Here is a 27654-nt window from a genome sequence, read left to right on the forward strand (position 1 = left end):
GTAACATAACAATATATAATGTAATTCATTTTCATTCTCGTAGAATTGCAGTGATACAGGATGAGTATAAAAGGAGACCGTTGTTCAGTTTGAAGGAAATATGGATTATTTCATACCGTTCTAATAATGCAGCGTGGGATTTTATGTTGCTAATGGAGCTGAGGACTCAAATTAATAGGGCAGGGCATTTTTTTCGGCATTCTTCACATAATCAAATCGACAAACGTATCTGATTACCACCATAGATGTACCAGTATGCCGGAGACGCGATGTTTGAGGCGCTCTGAGGCCGTTGTCACGTATATTGACTCCAAGCGGACTTCAGCACGTACATCGGCGATCTGAAACATAAAAAAACCAAACATAACGTAAATATTTCTTACATGTATGTGGGACGGTAATCACTTCTCTATTGTGACAAACGAATGGAACAGATTATATGTCGCGATTAACTACTAAAGATGTGAATTATGAAATTCATGTGTTTGAGGTGTACATTTCTAATTCAGGCAGCCGGCGACAATGGAGGGTTAGAATGGAGAAGGCGGATAACAGCGAATAAGACTGTGAAATGAATATGCTGCAATGGCATTTCTAAATAAAAAAATTGTCTTGTTTCAAAGATATCTTGGGAAAGACGTCTGCATTGCTGGCCAGTGATTATTTTCACACGCCGAATGAGGGGACAATGGCGGGACAATCTAAAATATATGACTATATCGCTCTTTAAAGCGCGTTCATCAGAGATAAAGATATCGCCGTGAGTGCCCCAGGGGCCCGTCTTACTCTCTATGTACACAAACGATTTGACACACAGGATGGGTAGCAATCTGCGACTGGTTGCTAATGATGCTGTAGGGTTGTCGTTGAGAGATTGTAGTAGGATACAGGATGAACAGAACAGAATTTCTAATTGGTATGAAGGATCGCACCTTGCTGTGAATTTGGAAAATTGTAGGTTAATGCAGATGGTCAGGAAAAAAATTCTCTAACAGGGGAAACTCCTCACACATCCCCCTCAGATTTACTGTGAAAAAGAAAAAGCAAATTAGAAACAATGACCGGTCCAAGGAAAATAAGTGCAAAGTGGAGCGTAGTGGAACGATGTTGGACTGCGAAGCGAACGAGCTTTGTTCAGAACATTCTCGTGCCATTTATTTTTATTCCATAACATTGTGAACTGTCCATCCAGTCATTGTAACGTTTGTTCCCTTTCTGTGGACTCGTCAGTTGTCGAAGTATACATTGGTTATAGAATAAGTCATGTAGTAAGAACACGTTACCGTCGCACGTAAACTTGATGAATAGTGGGAGCAGGCGATGTGCCACATAGACATCTCACACATATGAAAAACGGGTGAGAACTATGCCACAATAAATAAATTCGAGTCAAGACATCCAAAACGGAACGCAACTTCAAAAACGTTAAAAACACGTTTAGACTGAGAACTGAGTAACGCTGTGAATGTGAAACTGTTGCACTCATTTGTTGCAGCTTACGTGACAAAACATTTTTTCATCATTTTCTTGGGGGTGGTCACATTCACATTCATACGAACACATTAGTTGGGCAAGGAGGCTATCTCACTCACTCACCTGGCGTAGAAATTAGGTGCGTCGGTAAAAGAACCATCTCAGCTATGCATTTGCTTAGTTGGAATAATAGTTGTCCGTGTATGTACATTGCTCCATCACTGATAGTAGCTGTAAATATGTAACGTGGGTGAGGTTAAATGAACCTGATGTGACTAACGCGATGTGTGAGAAAAGTAATGAGACTGAAATACTGCGAGCCATCCGGCTACGCTGTATCGTTCTACTTGTGTAGACTGCTGTGTTCATCTCTTCCAAATGACCAGTCCAGGTTTGAGCTCCGTACAGCCACAACGCGATTTTTGGTTGGTCGGTTGATTTGGGGGAGGGGAACAAACAACAAGGTTATCGATCTCGTCGGATTGGGGAAGGATGGGGAAGGAAGTCGGCCATGCCCTTCCACAGGAACCATCCCGGTATTTACCTGAAGCGATTTTGGGAAATCAAGGAAAACCTAAGTCAGCCTGGCCGGACGAGAATTTTAACCGTTATCCTCCCGAATGCGAATCCAGTATGCTAAGCACTGCGCCACCTCACTAAATACGTGACTTTTGCGAGTGCCATTAGTGAAGATGTGTTAGTGTTGTGTGTTACGAAAATGGAACAGCAGAATTTAGAGCAGCGTTATGCCGTCGAATTTTGAGTTAAACTTGAGAAGTCAGTGGTTCAAGAGGCGTATGGGAAACATTCATTATCAAGAGTTCAAGTTTTTCATTGGCGCAAGTCATTTTTGGAGGGTGGAGAATACGTTGTAGACGAACCTCGCTTAGGGAGACCTTCAAAGACAGATGAAACGTAGAACTAGTGCGAGTGTTGTGAGATCGGACCAAAGTTGATCTATAAGGATTAAGGGTGACCCATAAATCTTAAACGTATTCACCGTACATCAAATTTTAATCGACGGTCTCCACGTGTGAAAGATTTGTGCCAAATAGCGTCGAAAAACATCACAACTGAGCAGAATTACAATCGGAGAATCGCCACTGACCACGAATGGTTCAGTTGTGAGGCCACAGGTGGTGATGCATGGATTTCCGTGTACAGTCCTAAAAAAGTGGGAAAGTGTGGAGTGTCTACAACGGGACACTCCTCGACTGAAAGAAGCTAGAGTGAGCAAATCGAAGATCAAAACAACGCTGTATCGTGCATAAAGAATTTGTTCCTCCAGGACAAATTGTCAACAAGCGTTCTGCGATGTCCTTGAAATGCTCAGGAAAAGGGTGAATCGAGAGAGACTGGACAGAGCAGCCAAGTGGCTGCTTCACCATGACAACGCCCCGACGTCCCATGCCACTTACATCACGGAATTTTTGACCTCGATAGACATTCCTGTTGTTCCACAGCCCCCCCCCCCCCCCACCTCCCTATTGGCATCATCTCACTCATTGTGACGTTTTCTTTGCCCGAAATAGAGGATGACGTCATTTTGGGACTCTGGAGAACATACACACGACTGTGACGGACAACCAGTTGAAGCGTTACAGCGCTGGCACACCAAGACAGGGAACGAAGACCCCGCAGGTATACAGCTGCCGAAAGGAACTACTTCGAAGGGCACTGAATTGTTGTTTGAAAAAATAAAAAAATTGTTAGATAAAAAATCAGTCTCATTAATTTTCTCAAGTACACAGCTACCAACATTAACGGACATAGGAAAATTGTCATTCCAATTATTCAGACGCATAGCTGAGATGGTTTTTGGACCCGAGGATGACTGATGGTAGATCGAAATCAATTGCCTCTAATAAAATAAACAGTTAAAAACTGTGAATTGCATTATGTAATCTTTAACATTCATTAAAGCTGTACACCACCAACTCCATAACAATCTACGAAGGACGTTTAGAGAAACGGGACTTGTGGCATACTTAAGGACGATTTTGCTGCCATGAGGGTAATCTCGAGAAAGACCTGGGGTACGAATCAGAGAAATATGGAGTCACATTTTTCCTTCGCACCATTTTCGATTGGAATAGGTCAGGGGATGATTAGCCATGGTAGTACGTACCATCTGCTATGCGCCGTGTTGCGGCAGAGGAATCTGTATGTCTTGTATGTATGTATGTATGTATGTATGTATGTATGTATGTAGATGTAGAAACTAACGATTATGTTACGTTCAAGAACGCATTTTTTTGTTTTTTAATAAAGCGAGATCAACATAGATAATATCGGTGGAAAAAGGAAACGGGAAGAAACATAGCAGAAACAGAATGGGCAGTATTATAGGTGTATTAATTTCCTGTTGAGAAACATTAGAAAAGCCAGGCGTTCCACCTCCACTTGTACATCTACATCCACTGCGGGTAGGTACATTGGATAACATTATCTTTTCCTCTTTCCCTGTTACAACTCGAGGTTTCAGGAAACGAAGGTTACACTTTAACGTCCCGTCGACGAGGCGGTCATTAGGGACTTAGTCCAAGCTCTCCTTGGGGAAGGATAGAGTAGCAAACAGGATGTGTCCTCTCCAAAAGAACCATTTCCGCATAAAAAAATTACGCGGGACTTGGGTACCTGGGTCCGCAGCTCGTGGTCGTGCGGTAGCGTTCTGGCTTCCCGCGCCCGGGTTCCCGGGTTCGATTCCAGGCGGGGTCAGGGATTTTCTCTGCCTAGTGATGACTGGGTGTTGTGTGTTGCCCTTGGGTTAGGTTTAAGTAGTTCTAAGTTCTAGGGGACTGCTGACCATAGATGTTAAGTCCCATAGTGCTCAGAGCCATTTGAACCATTTTGGGTACCTGGATGAGAAAATTAACCGGCGACTTTCCTACTATGAGACCCGCTGTGTTGCAACTACGACGCCTCTCTGGATCGAGACTTTCGGTTAGCCTCCGAATGAGCTTTTACATTAGCTGCAAAAGAAGTTAAGCACCCAGAAGACGTGACCGGATGTCAATATAAGTTGGTACACGTACACACTAAAGATGTGATCAGGGTTCCAATCCTCTGTCAGTGACAGAACAGTCAGCAGTGTGCGTTAGTATTGTTCATGTTTATTGCTACCAGGTTGGTACGGTATTCACCGAGGCGACGAAAGTCACTGGATAGTCATGTGCACATAAACAAATGGCCGTAGTATCGCTTATACAAGGTATAAAAGCGCGAAGTTGTCATTTGTACTCAGGTAACTGATGTGAAAATGTTTCAGACGTGACCACGGCCGCACGACTGAAGCAAACACGCTTTCAATGCGGAGTGGAAGTTCGAGCTAGACGCATGGGGCACTACATTTCGGAAATCGTTAGTAAATTCAATATGCTGAGATCCACGATATCAAGAGAGTGCCGAGAATAGCAAATTTCAGGCATTAACTGTCACAGCGGACAGTACCGTGGCCGACGGCCTTCGCTTAAAGACCGAAAGCAGCGGCGTCTGCATAGGTTTGTCAGTGCTAACAGACAAGCTGCAGTGGGTGAAATAACCACAGAAATCAGTTTACGGCGTTTGAAGAATGTATCTGTTAGTGTGACGAAGTTTGTTGTTAATAGGTAACGGCAGCAGACGACCGATGCGAGTGCCTTTGCTAACAGCACGACCTCGCCTTTAACGCCTCTACTGGGTTGTTGACCATGTCAGTTGGACCCTTGACGACTGCCAAACAGTGGCTTGGTTAGATGAGTCCCGATTTCAGTTGGTATGCGCTGATAGTAAGGTTCGACTGTAGCGCAGACACTACGAAGCAGTGGACCCAAGTTGTCAAGAATGTCAATTTGTCCATTATATTTGGACTGTTGAGCTCCGTGGCCGTGGATAATGATATTTCATTGTAAAAATACAGCAACCAGCCACTTTTTAATGCGATTTATTTATGCCAATTATGCATTTCGGGTTTGCACCCATCTTCAGCTGGCAAATTACATGGATCTTCAGTTACTACAGTAGTACAATCTCGACAGCAGTTTGGATGCTGCAGCAGCATCCAAACTGCTGTCGAGATTGTACTACTGTAGTAACTGAAGATCCATGTAATTTGCCAGCTGAAGATGGGTGCAAACCCGAAATGCATAATTGGCATAAATAAATCGCATTAAAAAGTGGCTGGTTGCTGTATTTTTACAATGAAATTGTCAAGAATGCACTGTGCAATCTGGTGGTGACTCCATAATAGCGTGGGCTTTTTTTTTTTTTTCATGGAATGGACTCAGTCTTGCGGAACAATTGGACCGATCATTGACTGGATACTGTTACGTTCGGCTGGCTGGAGGTAATTTGCAGCCATTGATGGACTTAATGTTTCCAAACAACGATGCCTCATTGACAGAGCCACAATTGTTAGTAACTCGTTTGAAAAACATTCTGGACGACTCCAGTGAATGGTTTGGCCATCCAGCTCGCCTGACATGAATCTCAACGAATATCTTTTGGATGTAATTGAGAGGTCAGTTCGTGCACAAAATCCTGAAACGGCAACACTTACGCGATTCTGGATGGCTGTAGAGGCGGCAAGGCTCAATATTTCTCCGGGGGACTTGCATCGACTAGTTGAGTCCATGCCAAGTCGGGTTTCTGCACTACGCTAGGCGAAGGAAGTCCACCACAGTATTTTGAGGTATGCCATGACTTTTGTTGTCTCTGTGCATAAGTGACGTGATCAGCATCAGATGATGAGTGATCAGCTCTACGACCGACACAGATCTGCAGCGTATTCCCGTGAAGTACTGGTATCAGCAACTGACAAGAGTTTGAGAGGAGCGTTATTCTAGGTCTCCATATGGCCAGCTGGTCGAATCGCGCAATTTGTGGGGTGTTAAGATGTATAGCAGTGGCCCGATGTTGGACTGCTTCGGATGTTGGAGGCAGGCTCAGTCATAGTTAACGTTTCGGTCGACCGTATCTAACCAACACAAGAGAACAACGCCGTACTATTGCACCAAGCGCATCGTAAGCCCTTCATACGGGAAGCTTCCATCTGAAAAGATATAGTGACATTCTATGTCTCCCCGCAACACTGATCGGAGACTAATAGCAATCAGTCTTGAGAATTACCGTCCTACGTCTAGGCTGCCGGTAACGCCGAACACGACTGCGATCGGAACGTTGTCGCGACAGGGAAACTCGAACTCTGAGTGATGATAGCTGGCGTCGCAACGTGTTCACTGATGGATCGCTGTTTGGCACTCCCCCTGACGATCACAGTCGGGTGTGTGTTGGAGACGTGCTAGGAGATCCCATCGTTCCAGTTTTTTTTTGGAGACCCACAGCGGTGTCAGGATGTGGGGAGTGCCAGCCGAGCGGTTAAAGGCGCTACAGTCTGGAATCGCACGACCGCTACGGTCGCAAGTTCGAATCCTGCTTCGGGCATGGATGTGTGTGATGTCCTTCGGTTAGTTAGGTTTAAGTAGTTCTAAGTTCTAGGGGACTTATGACCACAGCAGTTGAGTCCCATAGTGCTCAGAGCCATTTGAACCATTTTTTTGATATGGGGAGCCATCGGTTATGACTTCAGGCCAGGGCTGGTAGTGCTTGAGGGAATTCTGACGGCACAACGGTACATCAAGGACATCCTGCGTCTTCATATTCTATTTTTCAAGCGACACTACTGTGGTGCTAGTTCTCGACAAGACGGTGCTCGTCCAGAGATGGCACGTGTCTCTATAGAATGTCTGTGTGATCTTATAATTAAATTTTCCTCGAGACATTTGAGTGTTCTTTTCATCCACAATAATGATGGGAGCGGAAGAAATGAATTAAAATTTGTGTCCTGGTCAGGACCCAAACCCGGGTCTCCTTGATTACTAGGCAGGAATGCTGACCATTATACCACCGCAACACTATGGCTGATATTGCTGCACGGACTACCTAAGAGGACATTGGACTTGGGTAGTCTGTGCAGCAATATCAGCCATAGTGTTTTGGTGGTATAATGGTTAGCATTCGTATCTAGTAATCAAGGAGCCCCAGGTTCAACTCCCAACTGTGACACAAATTTTAATTCATTTCTTCAGCTTCCATCATTGTCGATTTGATCTTGAGGAACTCACATGGTCAGTATGTCTCCAGATTTGCCCCGGTAGAAGACGCCTGGGACCAGTTGGAACAGCAGCTCTGTCACCGTGGCAGGACACTGGATATCAAGTACAGGTCAGAACTGCTGTGGGCCTGCTTGTCTCGTGAGAGGATATATGATACCCTTCCCAATCGAATTTGTGCATGAGTCCAGACCAGAGGAGTGCAATCTCGTACGTAAGTGGGCACATACCGCCAAGTTCTGCATAAATTTGACTTGAGTTTGTAATCACCGAACAGACATACGTACCCTCTCAACCTGTGAAGCCCCGTTTTGTTTCCTCTTACACTTCTGAAGTTTTCACTTCTTTTGTCAAGCAGTGTATTTCTCCTTGTTATAGAGCGCATTTCGAGATCAGTGTGTGTGTGTGTGTGTGTGTGTGTGTGTGTGTGTGTGTGTGTGTGTGTGTGTGTGTGTGTGGTGGGGGGAAGTGGGGGGGAGCAAACGGGTTTCTAATATAATGACTGATCATTCTTTCAACGAGTGCTCCTGGAATTTCTACAGTGCTGCTTTCTGAGACGCACTTTCCTTCTTCCGGAGTGATTGGTGCTCTGGGTTTGAACGAGTGCCTCGGTTTCACGCTCCCGCGTGTTAAGTGAAACCGTTGGGTCACTTCTATCTCCTTCACTGATACAACCTCGTAAATGTTCCTTGAATGACTATCTCTGCTCGAGAAGCAGTCGAATGAGTCTTCCGCAGACAACCTCCTCCTTGGGTGAATTACATTCGTCTGGACTCCTGCAACCAGTCACAACCAAACGTCTCCTACAGCTAACCTCACGTCGTCGTTACTTATTAAATCACCCCCGGATCATACTCCCAAATAGTTAAAGGTTATCACAGAATCCAGTTACTTTTCACCGATCGCGTAATCAAACATAGCCTGCTAGCATTTGTTCTGCCATTCATTTTTATAGACACAGTACTGCAAATGCGACACTACAAATAGTCTTCAGCAGGATGTAAATACAGAGTTTTGAGCAAAATCGTTTGCATTCATGTGTTCTCCATGTAGTCTAAATTGACAACGCAGATACATGTACAAGGTGACAAATGTTGGCAACAGTGCCGCAAATGTCACTTCCCTACAAGATGCGAAAAGTAACGGTACAAAACACTCAAAGTATTTCTGGAGGAGTAAACTTTTTGTCACCATTTGCAGGAGAAACAAAATCACGGGAGGGATTGTAAACTTCTTTGCGTGAGTTACGGAAGGCTTTATTTTGGTCATGTACGCCTCTTCTAATAAAATATTGCTGTTTCCTGTTGGTGTCAGATTTTGCTGCTTCAGTTGCTGTTTAGGTCCATGATAAAAGGTTCATATTAAAAAGTGAGTAAGTTATCACTGAACTCAACGTAAACGATTCAAACTGTCTGCCCATCTACAGACAAGTACAGTGCTGTAACTGAAAGGCACGCGGAACTTGTATGCTGAGCAACCGGAGTTCTACACAACTGTAGACGCACTACAGAGATTGCTGGCGCCAGCTGACATGGCAGCTGCTGCGAACTGTCCTGGCGAGGGCAACGACAGCGGGTGGACAAAAATACGAGGAAACGAAAAACACAACACAATATCATGACTAATACGGTGTAGGAAGCTCTTTGGCACTCAAAGCAGTTTCCAATCGTCTCGGAATGGATAAGTACAGATTTTTGTGTGCTTTTCAGTGGAAACGTACACCATTCTTCCTGCAATATGACGGCAAGTTGACTCGACGATAATGGGGATGGGTAGCTGTCATTACGCACCCTTCTCTCCAAACGTAGACCACAAAGGCCCAATGATACTGATATTTGGCGACTGTGGCGGCCAGTGGTGTGGGGGCAGTTCATCCTCATGATCTCCAAATGAGTCTTGGACGATGCGAGCTTTCAGTGGCCCTTTCATGTTTAACAGCATCACAACTATGAAACAAACTCTGTAACATGGGAAGGATCTGATCATGCAGTACATTCGCATAATCCTTGAAACTGAACTCATCCAACCAAATGGCCCTTTCCCTTGCTCTGTAGTCAAGGTTTTATGGCTTCGACAGAACTTTTTGCTGTTACAGGCATTTGCATCACTGACGAGTAGTTTTGCAATTCCAACTTGCCCTGCAATCCACAGATTAAGGAGCTCCCTTTGTGTTGTCTTGGTGTGACAGGGTTCGCGAGTGCGACATACAATCCTGGAGTGACTCTTGCAGCTGACGTCATAATCGTCTTTAGGGACCGTCTGTCACGATCACTCAACACACATTTTTGCCCGCGATGTGACTTAAAGGATGATGCTTTCCCGTTTTTCCTGTATGCGGCATAAACCTTCGACAGGGTGACTCTTGAAACACCAAATACTGCGCTTACCTCGGTTACGAGCACCGACAGTTTGCTCACGTTCGAATCCCCTTAGCTCCGCCACAATTCACTCATGACTACACTGAATACACTTGTGACCACGACTGGCATTTTAAAGCTTCGAGGACATTCCACAGATGCCGTTCGTGGTGAAATGCAGTAGGGTAAGCTGGGGGCCAAGCAGTCATCTCAGTCTATGTTCGAGCTCGAACTCGTTGAGGTGTTTCCATGTTTTCGTCCATCCCCTAAAAGGCTAAAACTGTCACTTGCTCGTGTTTACAGGTTGCGTATCTAATGAATTCGGGAGGGGAAAAACTGATTTTGAGTATTTCATAGTCATTGACAGAGTTTAAAAATTTAGCACTATATACTCATCAACAGGTATATTATCACGTTAAAAGTTTAATATAATAAGACATGTATTAGAGATAGAAACTGGATGTATGTCTTGAGGCAGCATAAATCACAGCACGGAAATTACATATAATATACTCAACCAGTATTTGAGACGATTATGAATAAGCCTTAGACAAAGTTTCAAACCTTTACGAAACTTTTTCTCGATTTGTCGAGTAAGTTGACATCTGAGGTTATTTTATAAGCCTACAAGGGAGTTCAACTCTTCAAGGAGTCAGGGCTTGGCGAAGGGAGAGGAGAGATGTTAATGATAGTGAGTAAAGTGAGGGAAAAACTGTGCATTAACCGCCTGTGAATGGTGTAGAATTTGTTGCTTGTGTTATCGTACTTTAACTGTACGCGTATCGTATTTTCTGATGCGGAGATTCGGAACCATCCCAGCATTTGCCTAAACGAACGTGGAAAACCGCCTAAAAGCCCCTCTCGCAACGGCCAATGTACCAAAACGGTTTTCATTAAACCGTGGATTCGGTTTAGGTCTCCATCTTGGCGTTAAGCGCTACCAGCAGGTATGCAAAACAATATCATTTTTATATCTTCCTATACCTGGAATGAAATAACAAAGTGACTGACAGCTACTATAGCAACAACCAATCAGAGGACGGGGCTTGGCCACACTCGCTCACCTGCACGCAGTTGACATGTCGCTATGCTACTGCAACACAACAATTGTGGTTTGTAGCGTAATTGTTGTGATTTCTTCTTAGACCCTTTGTTTCTCAGTGCAGTATGTTTCTTCTAGAGAATGTGTAGAGCCAGTTGTACGATTACTTATGAGAGCGGTAAAGTCTATTGTGATCCTGCAAAGCGAACTCAGTAATGGGCGATAACTGGCAACATAGGAACGTAATCAGCACGGAACCGCATGAGTGGGCAGTCTTCACGTATGCCGGACCAGCAATAGCCCACCACCAATTTCCCAGCTCAGCTGTCGATCACTTTGTTATACGGGCGTCCAAGACGAAAAAGACATAAAACATTGACATATTAGTACCAACCCATAACTGTTTAGACTACATATCTAATTTATGCAACCTTTGTTCTATTTAAACACATAATTTAGAAGCAGTGCTACCAAACCAAGCAGATTTAAAAAGACAAATTCTCTAAAATGTTTGCCGCACTACGCAGATATTGTTGTACCTCGCCAGGTGCGCCTGTTTCGTCACCTTGCGTCCCCACTCCACAGAGCTGACTCGGAGGCTGCAGAAACCGCCGAAGAGCCAAACAAGGAGACGCTTGAGGTCCGCCGAGTCCGGTGAATCTCCATTCGCAGACCCGGGACACCACCCCCTGTTACGTATACTGAAGGTATACCGGAAAGGATATCAAGCACTCAGGATACATTCAGTATACGTACAGACGGTTCCCATCGTGGTGAACGCCGCCACCGGTAGCCGACGGCGTTTCTGTTCTCCTCTTCCGGTCCAGCGACGACAAACTGTGGCGTACTGAACTTACAGGTGCTGACACATAGAACTGTTCCGCTGAGCGATGCCAGCTTAAGGCAGTAGCGCACAGTTAACCCTGCTACTTCAGCCGAAACTTCAAAACAGTGGTGGCTGTTGGTTACAACACCCATTCCTCCCATCATCTTCGTAATGGGGAAAAAAATTAGCACTGCTGCTGAGAAAACTATGCATTCTTGCCTTAAGCTTTACAAATCGGGGTCCTTTTCTGGACTTTTTTCTTACATACAATCACAATAATTGGTGATGCAAAGTTCTTATCAGTAATCGAACAAGACAAATATTGGCAACGGTATTCATCATTTCCATTTGTCCATAAAAATAGAAAGCATATTTATACTTGGGAGACAAAGAGTTACACATATTTTAGAAATGTTTAAATTGTGAGGGAAGCGATTGCAAATATATTACAATGTGGTACTGTGATCTCACAAATAAAGAAAAATTGATACAACAACGGAGTGTGTGTGTGTGTGTGTGTGTGTGTGTGTGTGTGTGTGTGTGTGAGAGAGAGAGAGAGAGAGAGAGAGAGAGAGAGAGAGAGAGAGAGAGAGAGGGGGGGGGAGGGGCGGGGGGGGGGGGCGGTTCATATGCGGGAGAATGAGAGGATGTGAGGGGATAAAAAGTAAACTGTGTCATTTGTTCAGCTTTTGTTATAAACTCTACAGAAAATCATGTTCAACCAGCATGCAAAGAAATACCATCTTTTCGTCATTACCATGGCAAGTGTGTGTGTGTGTGTGTGTGTGTGTGTGTGTGTGTGTGTGTAGGTGCGCGCGCTTAATAGCCCAAATCTTCTAAGTCCTTCCACTTTCGGAGAGAGTAGTAACAAATCGAAAATTTCAGTTCTTCGACCTCACTTACTCTACCCCAAACTCACTGAATCACAACAAAAACGTCCACTTACTTTTATACCGCGGTACACAGTGCGATCATCGTCTAAAATTGTCAAATATCCTATCATATGAATCTTATTTACACAATGTCTCATTTTATTGCTCAACTGAGCCTCGTGATGGAATCACTGCGCTTGAGCACTGTTATTTCTGTTTTATTGTAATTTGCAGAAATAAAAGTTGACGTACGCCTCTTCTCTTGAATCATAAAGTTGTTCACCTTAAAGTGAAGCATCATCGAATGCTATTTTGTATGAATTGTGAAGCAACAAATATTTTTTCTCGGAACGTTTCGACCACTAGAATGTCAATCTCGTCCGTGAAATGGAAATAGGTAACGGTGTATCGTGCTGCTTTTCGTGGAATGATTATGATGTGATGCTGATGACGAAACAAACGTACTCGATAATCTTTCCATCTAAACGGTTTCAACCTTTAACGTTCCATTACTTTTTCTCATGTAAGCCAACATTCCTGTGTAGCTGCAGAATCTACAAGCTGCGCAGGCCGAAACGGTAAACGCGATTTTGTTAACGTGAAACGTAATGTCATAGTCTGATATTCACATATAGTATTCCTCAGTGATTTCTGCTCATGACTGTAGTTCCGTCCTTTCGTAATCTCGGAATTAGTAGCTTTGTTTATGTCAAGTGGATGATATTTCGAGGAACACAAAATTGTATAAAACACGCATACGCCAGTTCAGAGAAAAAACCGTTCCAAACAGCGTAAAGCTATTGTGTGTTCTCAGCCACCTGAGACTAATGCGGAGAATAAAGGCTAAGTATGCTGACGTACAAATATACATTTTATAGTCTTGGTTCTATAAACGAATGGGGCAGGCAATACCGTTAATAATTTTTGTGAGAAGAACCTTCACCATTCGTTTTACAGCTGCTTGCGAAATGTGCATTGCTTTCTCGAGTTAATTTGATTGTTTTCTGGATGGTTCTACAATCGTCAAATAAAGTAAGAAGTTCTAAGAAATGACACTGTATCTGTAGGCAGATTTACGTTAGTATCAACGAGAAGAGGTGTGAAGGAAATATTGGTGATAAAAAAAAGGACAATGTTAAAGACTTCAGGGGCGCTTGTTATGACATTGTAAATGTGATACGGCGACAGTAGAACACTGTAAACATGTGCAATACGCTTCAAGGAAGCTCTTCAGTGCATTCCTCAACGAAAGCAACAGATCTAGGCTACATTACTACTTTGGTATAAGACGGTCTTAGGACCAATGATGACTACGAAGGTTTCGAAAATTTATTGTACTCCGGCCAACTAAATCACTGCGCAATACACATTCTTCTAAAATTGTCAGGTGACACATTCATCTGAAAATTGCTTCAACTATATCTCATTTTATTGACCGCAAGAGAAAAGAAGAGACCTACATGTGAACAAATTCTCCATTATGGAACCAAGAGATCATGAGCCAGAGGCCACAGATGTGACTGAAGCTGGTCTCTTACAGTCTTCAAGAAAGGCCCTTGTTGCATTTTCCAGAAATTTGCATATGACTTTTGTGTTGAATCGATGTTACAAAGTAGTCGATTTTCTCCTCCCTCACTCTGAAACGTTACCTTCATGGTTATCTAGTTGAAATACACAACAGTGGTCGCTTTGAACTCATTTCCATGAAAGACATCATCATTTTACTTTTCCCGGGAAAGTATTCGTTGCCTATTTCTCTCTCAGTTGCAATTTTAAACTGGAAAGAGAACACTGGAAAAACATCATTTGTTTTTATTTTTCGTCTTTAGTCCAAAGCGTCGTAGCAGTACTTCCCTGAACGACTCGCATCGAAGGTTACGGGCGTATCTCGACCCCACACCAATAAAAAGCCGCCATTACTTCCTCTATCTCATTCATTACCTGCGGTGGGTTGCATCGTAAATCAGTCTCGAGATCCGGAATGCCCGGACACTGCTATCGGCCTCGAACGGTCGTTAGAGGGAACTTAATTAAAAATACTTTCCACCATGATTTATGGTCGCTCTCAAGGATTTATAATTACCTCCGCAGAATGTGTCTTTCTTTGTTTCGCGTCCTTATAATTACTCCTTGCTCGTTGTTGATCGTTCGGAAAGCCGCCCAGCCATCTTTATGGTAATCGATAAAGGCCTTCGCAGCGCACATTTGCAACCAATTACTCCGGATTGCTAAGTGACTGGAAATCCTTTCGTGTGGCTACGCGCTCGGGGGATAGCCGCACTGTGTCGGATTAGTTAACCAAGCAGGTCTCTTCGTTGTGGAATTATCACGTTCTGTTTCAAGATCGTTTTATTTTATCAGCAGGGGACCTGGTTCGAAAAAAACACTCTTAGCAGACATACTAAAAAAATATTTGCAGTGAAATTTGATTCTCTGGCTAGTTGGGAAATGATTTGTAGTTTCCCGGAAAACGAATGAGGGGTTACAGCTGACAAATCACTTTTTATAATGGCAAAAGCAACTTTGTTGTTACTTGATGTTTTTTTTTCCTTTAAGAAATGAGTTTTTGTTGTTGCTATAACTGTTGGCACAGTACCCGAGTGAATACAGTGACTGTATAGCAACGGCGACGAAATGGCTGTGCAAATGAGAAATTGAATAGTTCATGCTATGGTCACTTGCAGTTGTGGCATATTTGTCCATACAGGTGATTATTTGGAGGTATAAGTCTCCCGTGGCTATATGTAACAGTAGCAGAAACTAGAAAAAGAAACATGTCCGAAAAATCAGGTGTCTTGAATCTACAATACAGCCGTCTGTCGTTGCTCAATAAGTTTGCGGTCGCGCTAGTACCAGTGTTACAGGATTACACAGTGTTACGAAATCTTCGATGTGTATGTCGTATTTAAGAAAAAATGATCTCTAATTTTCCTGCAACAGAAGCAAGCAATTAATACAGTGTATGTCGATGTTCGCCATCAAATTGTTCGTCTTCGTAACACATATTGCTTTCTACAGGATGCGTTGCGAGGCCTTGGAGTAAAATGAGGAACTGTCTACAGACATATACATATTGTTGGTGTGGAGGCCCTGAAAACAAAATTCGTTGAGTAACAACTTGTACAGTGGCGTATTCGAGCGTGAATGAATCTACTTCATGAGACTTGCGAACGAAGAATGGGTGTGGATAGTTGATGAGATGTTCTCGTGTTATCTTCTGACTAGAGGCGTCGTCGTGCAGCGACGTTTCGACTGATTTCGTACTAGTCATCTTCAGGCGTAGTCTGAAGATGACAAGTAGGAAACGCGTCAAAACGTCACTGCACCACGACACCACGTCTCAGCTGATGACCCTGGAAGATTTCATCAATGAAATCGTCTCGCATTTTCATGTAGGCATATACATCGATTTCAGCAGAATTGGCAAAGAGGAGAACTCTATAAACTGCCATGCAAACAGATCCAAATGGTTCAAATGGCTCTGAGCACTATGGGACTTAACATCTATGGTCATCAGTCCCCTAGAACTTAGAAGTACTTAAACCTAAGGATATCACACAACACCCAGCCATCACGAGGCAGAGAAAATCCCTGACCCTGCCGGGAATCGAACCCGGGAACTCGGGCGTGGGAAGCGAGAACGCTACCGCACGACCACGAGATGCGGGCGAACAGATCCACAATAATGCGATTGCAACATCGCTGATAAATTTCTCAAACTTAGTAAATAACTTGAAGATCTGGTAAATAGCTTGAAGATCTAAGCGTAATACAACGGAGAGATGTGGAATGGAGTTCAAATGTGAAATCTGTGGCTGGGAACACTAATGGGAAGGTGGATTTGGATGGAGGATTCCGGGAAAGTGCAAAGCATACAGCGTTTGAGGTGACATAACTACGGACAGTGGACGCCGAAGATATTCGGAGACACAGTTCGGTAAAGCTGTTACCAAGAAATATGGATGGAAAGAGTTTGGCCATCCGCCGAGGACGATAAAGATAGAGGAGAAACAGAATCTAGGAACGGAAAAAGGGTGACGAAAGAAGTAAGGCATGTTCATTTCAAAGACTCCCTCACGGCATTCTTCCGAATTGTTTTTGGAAAGTTGTGGACAATCTAAATCTGATTGATTCGATGGGGATTTTAATCTTGCTTCTTCCGTGGATTTCATGAATCTAAAAGTTCGCTCGGCTGAGTTCATTCGAACGGGAAACAAGGCTTCCACGAGAAATCCAGTGAGAGAAAACGAAGCTTTGGTCTCCCGAAACTCTGCTAGATTTTACAATACGCCTGCCCGAGGTTGGTTGCTCAACTGTCCTGTTTCTGGTGCTGTATATGTTGCTTAGGCAACAAGTGGAAATGGGACAGGTGATAAAAGAAGGAGTGAATTTTGTTCTTTTTGTGACTCAGGGAGTTTGGAGTAGCTACATTTCCATGTGAAGCCCTTATCTGAAAACCACTGTGAAGCGCATGTCTCTGTTAGGGCCTATTCCTGTTCCATACACGTACGAAGCACGGGACGAATGATTATTTATACACCTCTGGCCGCCGTCATATTATTCTTATCTTTTCTTCCTAATGTATGTAGCCTGTGGTAGCTGGCTCTTGAAACTTTGTAAGTTTTCCCGGGACAGTTTGCATCCACCTTCTAGCATCTGCCAGTTCAGTTTTTCACTGTCTCTGTGACGCCCTTGCGTAGGTCAAGCGAACCTGTAAGCATTCGTGCTACCCTTTCCCTACAAGTTCTGTATCCTATGTTAGTCCCAGACTTCAGCACAAGTGTTTTTTAAACAATCTACTTCGAAGATTGATCGCATTTTCGCATTTCCTCAGTATTGTACCAATGAACCTAAACCGACACCTACTTCATCTACGACTGAGCGTATCAGTTCGTTCCATTTCATGTTCTTACAAAGCTTTACCGCATTTTGGATGTGGAGAAAACGGAAGAAAGGAAACCAGATCGTTTGAAATGTCGGTGCTATAAAAGGATGTAGAAAATTAGGTGGACTGCTAAGAAATGTGGTCATTTTCCTTAGTGTCGGAGAGGAAAGGAATAATTGCAAACTACTGCCTAGAGGACTGAATAAGATGACAGACCATCTGTTGAGAAACTGCGGAACAGCTTCCATGATACTAGAGGGAGCTGTTAGGGAGAAGAGAGAGACTGAAATCCCCTGAGGTGACGAAAGTCATGGGACAGCGATATGCACATACGCAGATGGCAGCAGTATCGCGTACACAAGGTATAAAATGGCGGTGCTTTGGTGGAGCTCTCATTTGTCCTCAGCTGACTCATGTGAAAAGGTTTCCGACGTGGTTATGGCCGCATGATGGGAATTAAAACAGTCTGAACGCCCAATGGTAGTTGGAGTTAAGTGAGTGGGACATTCCATTTCGGAAATCGTTAGGGAATTCAATATTCCAAAATCGACAGTCAAGAATACCGAATTTTAGGCGTTACCCCTCACCGCGAACAACGCAGTGGCCGACGGCCTTCACTTAACGACCAGTAGCAGCGGCGTTTGTATAGAGCTGTCAGTGCTAACAGACAAGCAACACTGAGTGAAATAACTGTGGAAGTCAATGCAGAACGTACGACAAACGTAGCCGTTAGGACAGTGCAGCGAAATTCGGCGTTAATGGGCTGTGGCAGCAGACGACAGGCATAAATGCCTTTGTTGATAGCGTGACATCGCCTTCAACGCCTCTCCTGGGTTCGTTACCACATCGGTTGGACCCTAGACGACTGCAAATCTGTGGCCTCGTTAGGTGAGCCGATGGTAGGGTTCGAGTATTACGCAGACACTACGAAACCTTTAATCCAAGGCACTTTGCAAGCTGGTGGTGGCTCCATAACGGTATGGCCTGTGTTTACATGGACTGGACTGGGTCCCCTGGTCCAGATGAACCGAATGTTTGACTGTAAATTGTCATTGTCGGATACTTGCAGACCATTTGCAGCCATTAGTGGACTTCATGTTCGCAAACACAGAACGGATTTTTTATGGACGACAATGTGCCATATCACAGGACCACAGTTGGTTTGAAAAACATTCTGGACAGTTTGAGCTACAGACTTGGCCACCTAGATCGCCCAACATGAATTCCATCGAACATTTATGGATCATGATCGAGAGATCATTTCATGAACGAAATCCTGCACTGGCAACACTTCCGCATGGACGGCTAAGGACGCAGCTTGGCTCAGTATTTCTGAAGGGGACTTCCAACGATTTGTTGAGTCCATGCCACGTAGAGCCGCTGCACCACGCCGGAAGAAGGAAAGTCCGATACGTTATTAGGAGGTATCCTATGACTTGCGCCAGTATATGTAACAGGTAGCAGAGGAACTCTGGTGTAAGTGCTAGTCCGATGGAAGTATTGGCAGTTTACATCCAATCGGAGGAAAAACAGAATCTAATTGTATAATGTTCCCTTCTCACATTTTGTAGCACTTTACAGTGGTTCGAAGAGTACGTAACCCGTAAACTATTTATCCGGGAAAAGTACCTTATTCGCCCGTCGCAGCTGTCGGAATCAAAGCAGCTTTCGTCTCTCTAAAAGTTGGTGTGTGTGTGTGTGTGTGTGTGTGTGTGTGTGTTCGCACGTGAGTTTGAGAGACAGAAAGTAACTCCTGCAGCAACGCCGGCGATGAACAGAGCGAATGGCCGGAGTCTGGATACCCCCGGGGACAACCGCCCCTTTTCGACGAATCAGATAAAGCACACTCGGGCGGCCATTTTGGTAGGTGGCGAGCAGCAGGGGATGCTGGGAACCGGCGCCATGATGCAGCCGCAGTGTTAGTGGCTGGAGGGGGGTGGGGGAGCACGGGTTGGTTGGGGTGGAGTGGGGGGTTGATTTACAGCAGGCTGTTAGGGGCTGCCTTTTGTTGCTCTGTTCCGGGGGTGGCCGGCGCGCCTATTGTCCGCCGGGCTTTTGCGCCTGCCTGGGGCGTCTCTATAGCGCCGACTGTGTGTGCGCGCGCCCCCGTGTACAGCCAGCGCCGCTAATTCTAGAGCGTCACAGAACTCTCCAGAGTTCACTCTGTTTCCCACATTCCCTGTGCTACTCTCTGCATGGAGCACTGCCTCCTCCTGGTCGAAAGGCGGGGTTTCAGAATTGCTGAGTCCTGCTGTTCAATACTAATAGTACCACTTGCAAAGCACGTAATGTCACAAAGGAAGCCAGTCATTCCGTACGAATACCAATCGGTGGTTTAGAGTTGCGTTTCCTAGTCGGAGGATCATACAGGCTCAGTCTTTGGGTACTTCAAATGACAGCCTTAGAGTCGCAGTAGTTACAACTTCTATTTGAGGAGTCTCTGTCGTCTAGGCGTAGCGTCTTGAACTCCGAACGTCCTGAGTCTCGGGTTCAATACCAGCCACTCCTTATATTTTGAATAATGGGACTGGGTACGTTAAGAAGTGATATTTTTTGCAACATGCTGCTCGACAGCGGTGATGGGTTAACTGGATATTTATGCCCACAATCAGCTGATGCGTACAATGACCCTCTTTAGGAACGCGATAAAAGGTCGTTTCAGTGGCACTGATATCGGTCTAAACAGACAAATATTATACAGGGTGTTCCAAAATTCCCCTTACAAGCTTCTAGGACTAGGAGAGGGGACTGAATAGACAATATTTTGAATTGGAACCCATGTCCAAACATGTGTGCTAGGTAGCTATGTAATAGGGTAGTCATAGTGGGGGCTGGGGTGATTACGTCGGGTTATCTTACGTCATTTGACGTCTGTCATACCTCTCCGCCGTGGCTCGAGACTCATTCACGCGTCTGTGAGTGGCTGAGTACATGTTTGCAGAACACACAGACGTGGTCCTTCTGAATAGCGAAGCCGACGGTAAAGAAAGACCTGCTCGTTGCCTTTATCAAGAAAGTTCTCCACGATGTCGGACTCCATAGCAACCCTTTTCGCTACAACTAGGCAACGGCTTCGAGAAATGGTACCTCCTCCGTCAGCAGCGGTGTCTGTGGTTCTGCAAGGAGAGGATTTTAACTGTGAACAGCAAATGGTTGTCCAACGGAAATAGTACGTTTCTGGACATGGGTTCTTATTCAAAATACTATTTACTCAGTCCTTTCTAGAAATCGTAGAAGTTCGTAAGGAGAATTTTACAGCTTCCGGTACAAATACTGATGTTTGCCTATTTAAGTTATTATCGAGGCATTTATGTTTGCTACGTCATAATGCAAGATGTTAAAACAATTGTTGTCCACTGTAGTACATGGCCCATGTGGACTGCGAAAAGTAGCAAATTTCAATAAAGTTCATAGAGCAGCTGACGGGGTATAGAGGAATGTCTTTTTTTTTTTTTTTTAAGTATAAGGAGTGAGTCTTCTTCTGCGAATGACCTTGGCAAAGGCGTCGGACGAGCGGACATGGCTGAGATGGGAGACTACCCTCTAAGACAGAAGAAGCACCTTTGATCATTGGGATCAGTGTGCCGAATCAAATGAAGATACCTGTATTAACGACATATAATTTGTATCCGTAAGGAATTGCCTTCAGAGCTTTCTGAGTATGTGTGTCTAGGGCAAAGAATTGCGGATATGAAACACGAGCCGTGGGAAAACAGAGAAAGAAGAGGACCGGAGGGTGTGAGATGTGCTGGTGCTGAAAGACGCCGAAAATGAAGACAGCAGATCAGTTAATAACTGAGAACGTTGTGCGCGGGAAAGGACTGACGTGAACAAAGGTCTCAATGATGGGGTGTATGTTATGACATCATGAAGTAATTTCGATGTTACTAGAGGGTGTCGTAGATGAAAAAAAAACTACAGGGAAAGACGACATAAACAGGAATTCAGTACGTGCTACCTCGAGGTTGGTACAGGAGAGGAATTTATGGCGGACCGCTTCAGATCAGTCAGAAAACCGATGAGGTAAGTAGTTTGCTAACGAGATTAGGCCTACGTGCGAAGTGACAGTGGTCCGCCGTGTATTTCAATATTACTGAACTTTACGAGCGGCCCAGATCATACTGCACTCATTGGATAAATCGAGCGCGAATGGTCGAATTGATGCGCTGATTAACGTGTTGCATTGTGGAGCAAGTGGGATCAGATCCTCGTTCCACCACACAGGTTAATGTTGTACCCTTCTTTCCTCTAAACTGCTTAAGGCGCAACAAAGGTTTCCTTGGGAAAGGACACGGGTCGATCTCTTGTCCCACTCTTGGTGAATCCCAATCTGTGACGACCACATGTTCGAGAGGACTTAAAATTTTCATTGAATCTGGTTCGATGATTCTTTTGCCTCGTTCTCTACTGTCAACTGTTTGTCACTTTCTGTACTGTCACATAGTTTCAGACCGCAGAGATACCATTCAAAAACAGTAACTAAATCCGAAGCGTTCGTTTCTCCTTCAGTATCTCGACGCAGAATTTAATACTCGTTGTGTGTACGTTACAGTCAGACAGTTTACGATGTTTTACTTTTCTATTAGTCACCTTCAGTAATTCTATACAATAGAAATGCCGTTACTTTCAGTAGCACTATAATCCCAGTGACTTTATCCACACCTCGTGCAGTGCAAAAATTTCCTTTAAATACCCCACATCTAGTGATGAGCCTGCAGTCACTCGATAGCTGGCTAACGGGACAGTGAAAATTTTAACAAGCGTTATACAACTACTGGTAGTATTTTTCACATAGATGATTGTTACTTTCTTATTAATGATTTTGTTGACTGTCCCTTTTGAGCTCGAAGAAAGGAGGGAAAACGGTGACACGTCTTCTCTAACAGCCACGGTACAACATCTAGATTCGGAGACACTTGGAAAAAGACATTTCAATCTTGCGGAATCATATTTCAAAACTTCTAAGCGTTCATTTTCAAGTCAGAAGGCACTGAATATAGCTCACTGATGAATTACGAATGTAGCACAAGATTGAAAACGCGCCTGCAAGTATATTAACAGTCCTTCGTTTTCCGCAGCTTCCAAGACCTGGCATTAAGTAAATCATTATCTCATAAAGTGGAAAGTAATTTACAGCTGTTCGAACAGTGCTAAAGATAAGTGTCGGTTTGCGAAAGTAGTATTAACTGAAAACACCTAGGAAGCCGTTTTGTGAACAGTAATTACGTGACCGGATACAAAATGAGTCACTAACAAATTATGGACTGATTCGTCAGCCGATGCCAGGATTTTAAATTAACCTGCCAACTACAGCTACCTGCAACCTATAGCATGAGGTTCGGTTTCTCTAAGAGAAATGAGTGATAAGTGGAGAGTGAGTAATTCGCCGTAAGAAGTCTCCCTTCAGGCATTTCATTGGTAATACCAAGGAAGACGCTCCACGTAAAATTATCAGAACTTCTGACTAAAGAAATTTCTGACTAAAGACGCAGCGCTGAAGAGCAAATCTTATGGAGCGAAACCCAATGTGTACATCTCAGTAATTTTGACCAAAGTTAGTTAATTCCGAGTGAAAACTACCCATCGCCTCCCATACCTCTCCTAAGAAATAGCGTGTGAAATATGACTGGGAAAAATGTAACAAAGCATTTCATTACGCCGTTTTCCGTTATTTGTGTGGCTATATTTCAAAACGATTAACTTTATTCTTCTTTGTATATGAAAACTAGTTTGAAATGCTGAACTTCACTGGAACCAAGCAGGTTAACGTTTGGAATGCAGATTCCACATAATTCTTAGCTATATACGAGCGATTAGAACTGTCAGCGATGAGGCCATGCCGGTACTGTGTAAACAGAAAACAAATGCCGAAGCGATGTTTACGAGAAACTATCATATCTGTCTGATGGTAGATCTCCGTCCTGTATAATCGTTTGAATACATAGAATACGGGAACAATGAACTAGGTGCTTACATTGAAGGTGTACTAACGTTGTTATTAAACTCAACTAGCCTAGAATTGTGGGTTGTGATATGTAAAGTATACTACAAATGTGGAGAAATCAAAGGAAAGAATGAATTTACGTAAAAATGTATGTCAAAAGTCCTGATACGGTATGTTACTGAAGTTACTGTACTCAAGTATCAATGAAAATTTGCCGTCATGACATCGGCAAATTTTAACATAGTCCCTGGAGTAACGGAGTACTTATTTGCAAAACTAAACTTACAGTTTTCGCTATAATGTTATACTACAAATGATTGTATTGTTATTAGTGGCCACACATAAGAAATTTAGTATTGACACGGTACTAAAATTGTAAGTCCGCAGAGCATTTCAGTAGATTATTTATGATACAGTTACGTTTATCGTTTTTCGCATTTGTGTAGACCAGTTTAAATAGTAATTTTTTTAATCGACTAGGACAAATGCTGTACTTCATTCCAGATGGAGAGACTAACATCGGACAATTTGCACAAAAGCACATCTGATGCTAATTCGTTCTTCACAGCATCATATCGCCAACTCCCTTCTGTTTTCTTGCTTAAGAACCTGTATCGTTTACTAGTTACTGCAGACACTATCTGAGTTATCTGTTCACAGGTGATTATTTCATATTTTCACAGTTATACAAAATTGTCTGGATTACTCACAAGTGTATGCAAGATAAGCGTCAATTACATTTCCAAAATAAAGTGCATTCTACAGACTATCGCAGTTTTGAGGGAAAATGATGGAAAAAATCATCTTGAGATGACGATAAAAAGACAATACCTTATCTGAATAGATATTCACATATTTACACAGAGAGAGACTCAAATTTCTTATTCCTGCAGTAATTGCAATTTTTAAATGTTGCGCACGATTAGTTCACTGGGTTCAAATGAATCTTAGAGGTTGTTTACAAGCTAAGTACCTCAAAAGCCAATTGAAAGATAAAAATATGTCCTCGTTTTTACTGTTATTTATAAACTCAGGAATACTTGAAACTCTAACTTTCAAAACATACATTGTACATCATAGATGACCTCTGAAGCAGTTATAATGGAAAATACATATGTTCTTCTTACACGTAAAAAGCCCCTTAAATAATACAATACATATAATTTACAGGAAAACTGTTCTGTATATATTTACATTGTCTCACTCAAGTTAAGGCAATTTTTGTCACTGAGACATAAAATAAACTGCAGTCACTCAGAATATGTTAATTTTATTTGTATACTTTAGAGATTCTTGAATCAATTCTTCAGGTAATTTTAACATTTCTTTTCCTACAGATGTGCATTATTTATGTTCACTGTTTATTTTGGCTATAGTAACATTCTCAGAGAGGACTAAGATTATCTCTTACTTATTCCTTTACCATGTGTGAGAAAAGCACCTATTGCTAAACTTTTTCCATGCTTACATTGCACCTCTGGAAGTACTCTTGCCTCGCCAAATAGTAAACTTTACTAGCAAACTTCTTTTTAGACAATATTTACAAATAATAGCTGCTGCAGACTTTTTGTAGTATTAATAACACTTTGATAACATATTCTTAGTGACTGATCGCTTGAATAACTTTTACCAGCATTGCACAGTCATGATGGTTGTCTAGTTTCTCTAGCGCTGCAAAGTTGTAACTTCTCACTTCTAGGAGATATCCTGCTTGCAAATGAATTTTTCTTACAATTTACACATATTAATCTAAAACAATTCTGTAACTGTACTCAGACATTACAACTTAACTTAGGCGCATCGAAAGCCTTGGAAGCCATCTCAGTTTTTGATACCTTATGTTTAATTTTGCAGCTTTTACACGCTGTATGTAGGAATTGAAAATAGCAGTGGAGGAAAGTGTTAAGCCTCTAATTAGTAAGGATTAGATTGACCACTTTATCTATTGCGTGTTCCAACACAGCACATGCTGACGAGTAATAATTCTCTCTGCATTGCTAGAAAGCAACATCTAGTATATAGAGTGCTTTGTTGTATTGAATTTATATTCTTGTCTTGAATTTAACCAAACACATAACATGCAATATCTTAAAATACGCTCTTGTGGGCTAGCACTTTTTTTCGTTGACCCCTTCACTTTGTCTTCCTGCTTAGCCAGATCACAACAACCGTCATACATAGGGAGGGAGGTAGAAAAATAAGCTAAAATTCATTTAATTTGACTTTCGATTAATTTATTTAGCTGGAAGTTCAACAAAGAGAGCAAATAGAAATCTTACTACTTACTCGCTTTTCCAAACTTATCACAACCGTTGCCGTACAGAAGAAACCGGTATATCGGCAGCATTTGCTATCCATATGGCCAATTCTGAAAAAGAAACAACAAACTGCAGCTTGTGGAAGAACGCACAAAGTCACAGGTGCGAATTTGTCTGCTCAGCATTACTGTAATTAATTGCTGTCAACTTAAGAAATTGTTTCGTTGCATGTATAACAGATTTGGATCAGGCGTATTGCAAAGCGTTATGGCTTCATTCACATCTTTGTCACGCATGTAGTCATATACCAAATCTGATGCAATAGTACAAGCAATACCTTGTGCTGTGAAACAAAACAGTGTAAGATATACGTTGTCAGTATCACCTAGACAAACGCGAAAAAATATCATTTTCCACCAGTATTTACGGGTAACAGAAGTTAATTCTTCTTTCCCCCTGTATGACAAACATCATATCCTTAGACTATGCATACTGTAGTCCGATCACTCATTGATAACTGTTTTCGTTTTGTGCGATCCACTGGGAAATGTTTCCGAGTGAACGGAATCATTGTAATGTAGGCGACTGGTCTACGTAATCCTGTTTTTGTGGAGAAAGACTCTTAACCAAATTTGCAAAACAATATTTGCATGAGGGCATATTAAACAAAATCTTGAAACTGTATGCTAGAGAAAGGCGAGATGTATCGGAATAAAGTCTTCACTCAGATTCAAAGCTTGCTTCGTGGTTACAAAAATGGGTTCACGTATTTTATATACTTATATACCGTCTACGTCAACAAAAGTGCAGGTAATGATTTTCATTCACAATTCATTCTACTGTCAGTGGTAACTTAGCAGAGACAGAAATTTTGCACTGAATTTGATACATTGTACCCCACACGACAGTTACAAATTGTACGTGTATCCTAAACATTTGGGTATTGCTGTTGAGACACTGGGTGACCATAGCTTGTGGTCCATCCTCCAGAGATGTGGAAGTGGCACCTGGAGGGTGCAACCCCCAGTGATAATCAGAATTATCTCCCAGCTGTGACTGGAACAAATAAGCAACTTTTCTCACGTAGCTAGGTCGTTCCATTCTGTTCCTTCTATCAGTCTCCCCACACCACCTAACTACATGTAATTGTTCTATCAACTCCATTGCCTGATACTTTCGCACGTACCTCACCAGGGAGCACCTATTTTTATATTGAAGGTTTCCCATCCTCTGGATACTACCTTCCCAGGCACTGATTTTGAATTCGTTGGGACACGGTTTCAAATCCCCGTTTGTCGATATGTATTTTTAGTCTTCCGTGAGTCCCTGACTCGATTAAAGCAAGTGTCAGAGATAGGTGCAGTTACTGCTCCTTACGAAATGTAAGATTGTTTTTCTGTCTCTAACAGTCCAACTATGGATAGGATGTCAGGGCCCTAATCTGCAATCTGATCGTTTCGTAGAAGTAGAATTAATGGAAAAAGTAGGAGGTGGTATGATGTTTTCGGTAAAACATAAATGTTCAGATAGTCACAGTGAGGGATAACTGTTCCGGATCACAGACGCAACATAAGAGAAAAGCGCGCAGCGCAGAACGTACCTGCTCGCGATCAGCTGTTCACGTGAGCCGACGCGCCGAACGGGGACAGCTGTCAGCGGCTAGTGACGTAGCTCCTGACGTCACCGGGCTGTCCTTCGCTCAGTTTACAGCGCACTCCAGGCGGCCGCCGGCCAAGACGATGTGTGTGTGGGCTCGGGTTGCGTCGGCGACGCGGGAAGAGAAAACAGGTAGGCAGAGGAGTCGGGAAGCGAGGCGGTTCCGGAGCGGGCGTTCTGGAGAAGGGGACAGATGGGTGTGGGCTAGAGGCCGCCTGGCTGGAGGCCAGCGGCGGCGCGTGCGGCGCGCCT

General features: G+C 43.3%; 1 long non-coding RNA gene across 1 annotated transcript; it reads right to left on the reverse strand.

The window, feature by feature from the left end:
* Positions 1 to 27654, reverse strand: LOC126428419 (uncharacterized). Its single transcript, XR_007576829.1, has 3 exons — positions 27347 to 27654; positions 25775 to 25856; positions 1 to 341 (listed from the first exon to the last, which is right to left on the reverse strand). It is a non-coding gene; the product is annotated as an uncharacterized LOC126428419 (long non-coding RNA).

The sequence above is a fragment of the Schistocerca serialis genome, chromosome 12 (assembly GCF_023864345.2).
Source record: "Schistocerca serialis cubense isolate TAMUIC-IGC-003099 chromosome 12, iqSchSeri2.2, whole genome shotgun sequence".
Classification (NCBI taxonomy): domain Eukaryota; kingdom Metazoa; phylum Arthropoda; class Insecta; order Orthoptera; family Acrididae; genus Schistocerca; species Schistocerca serialis.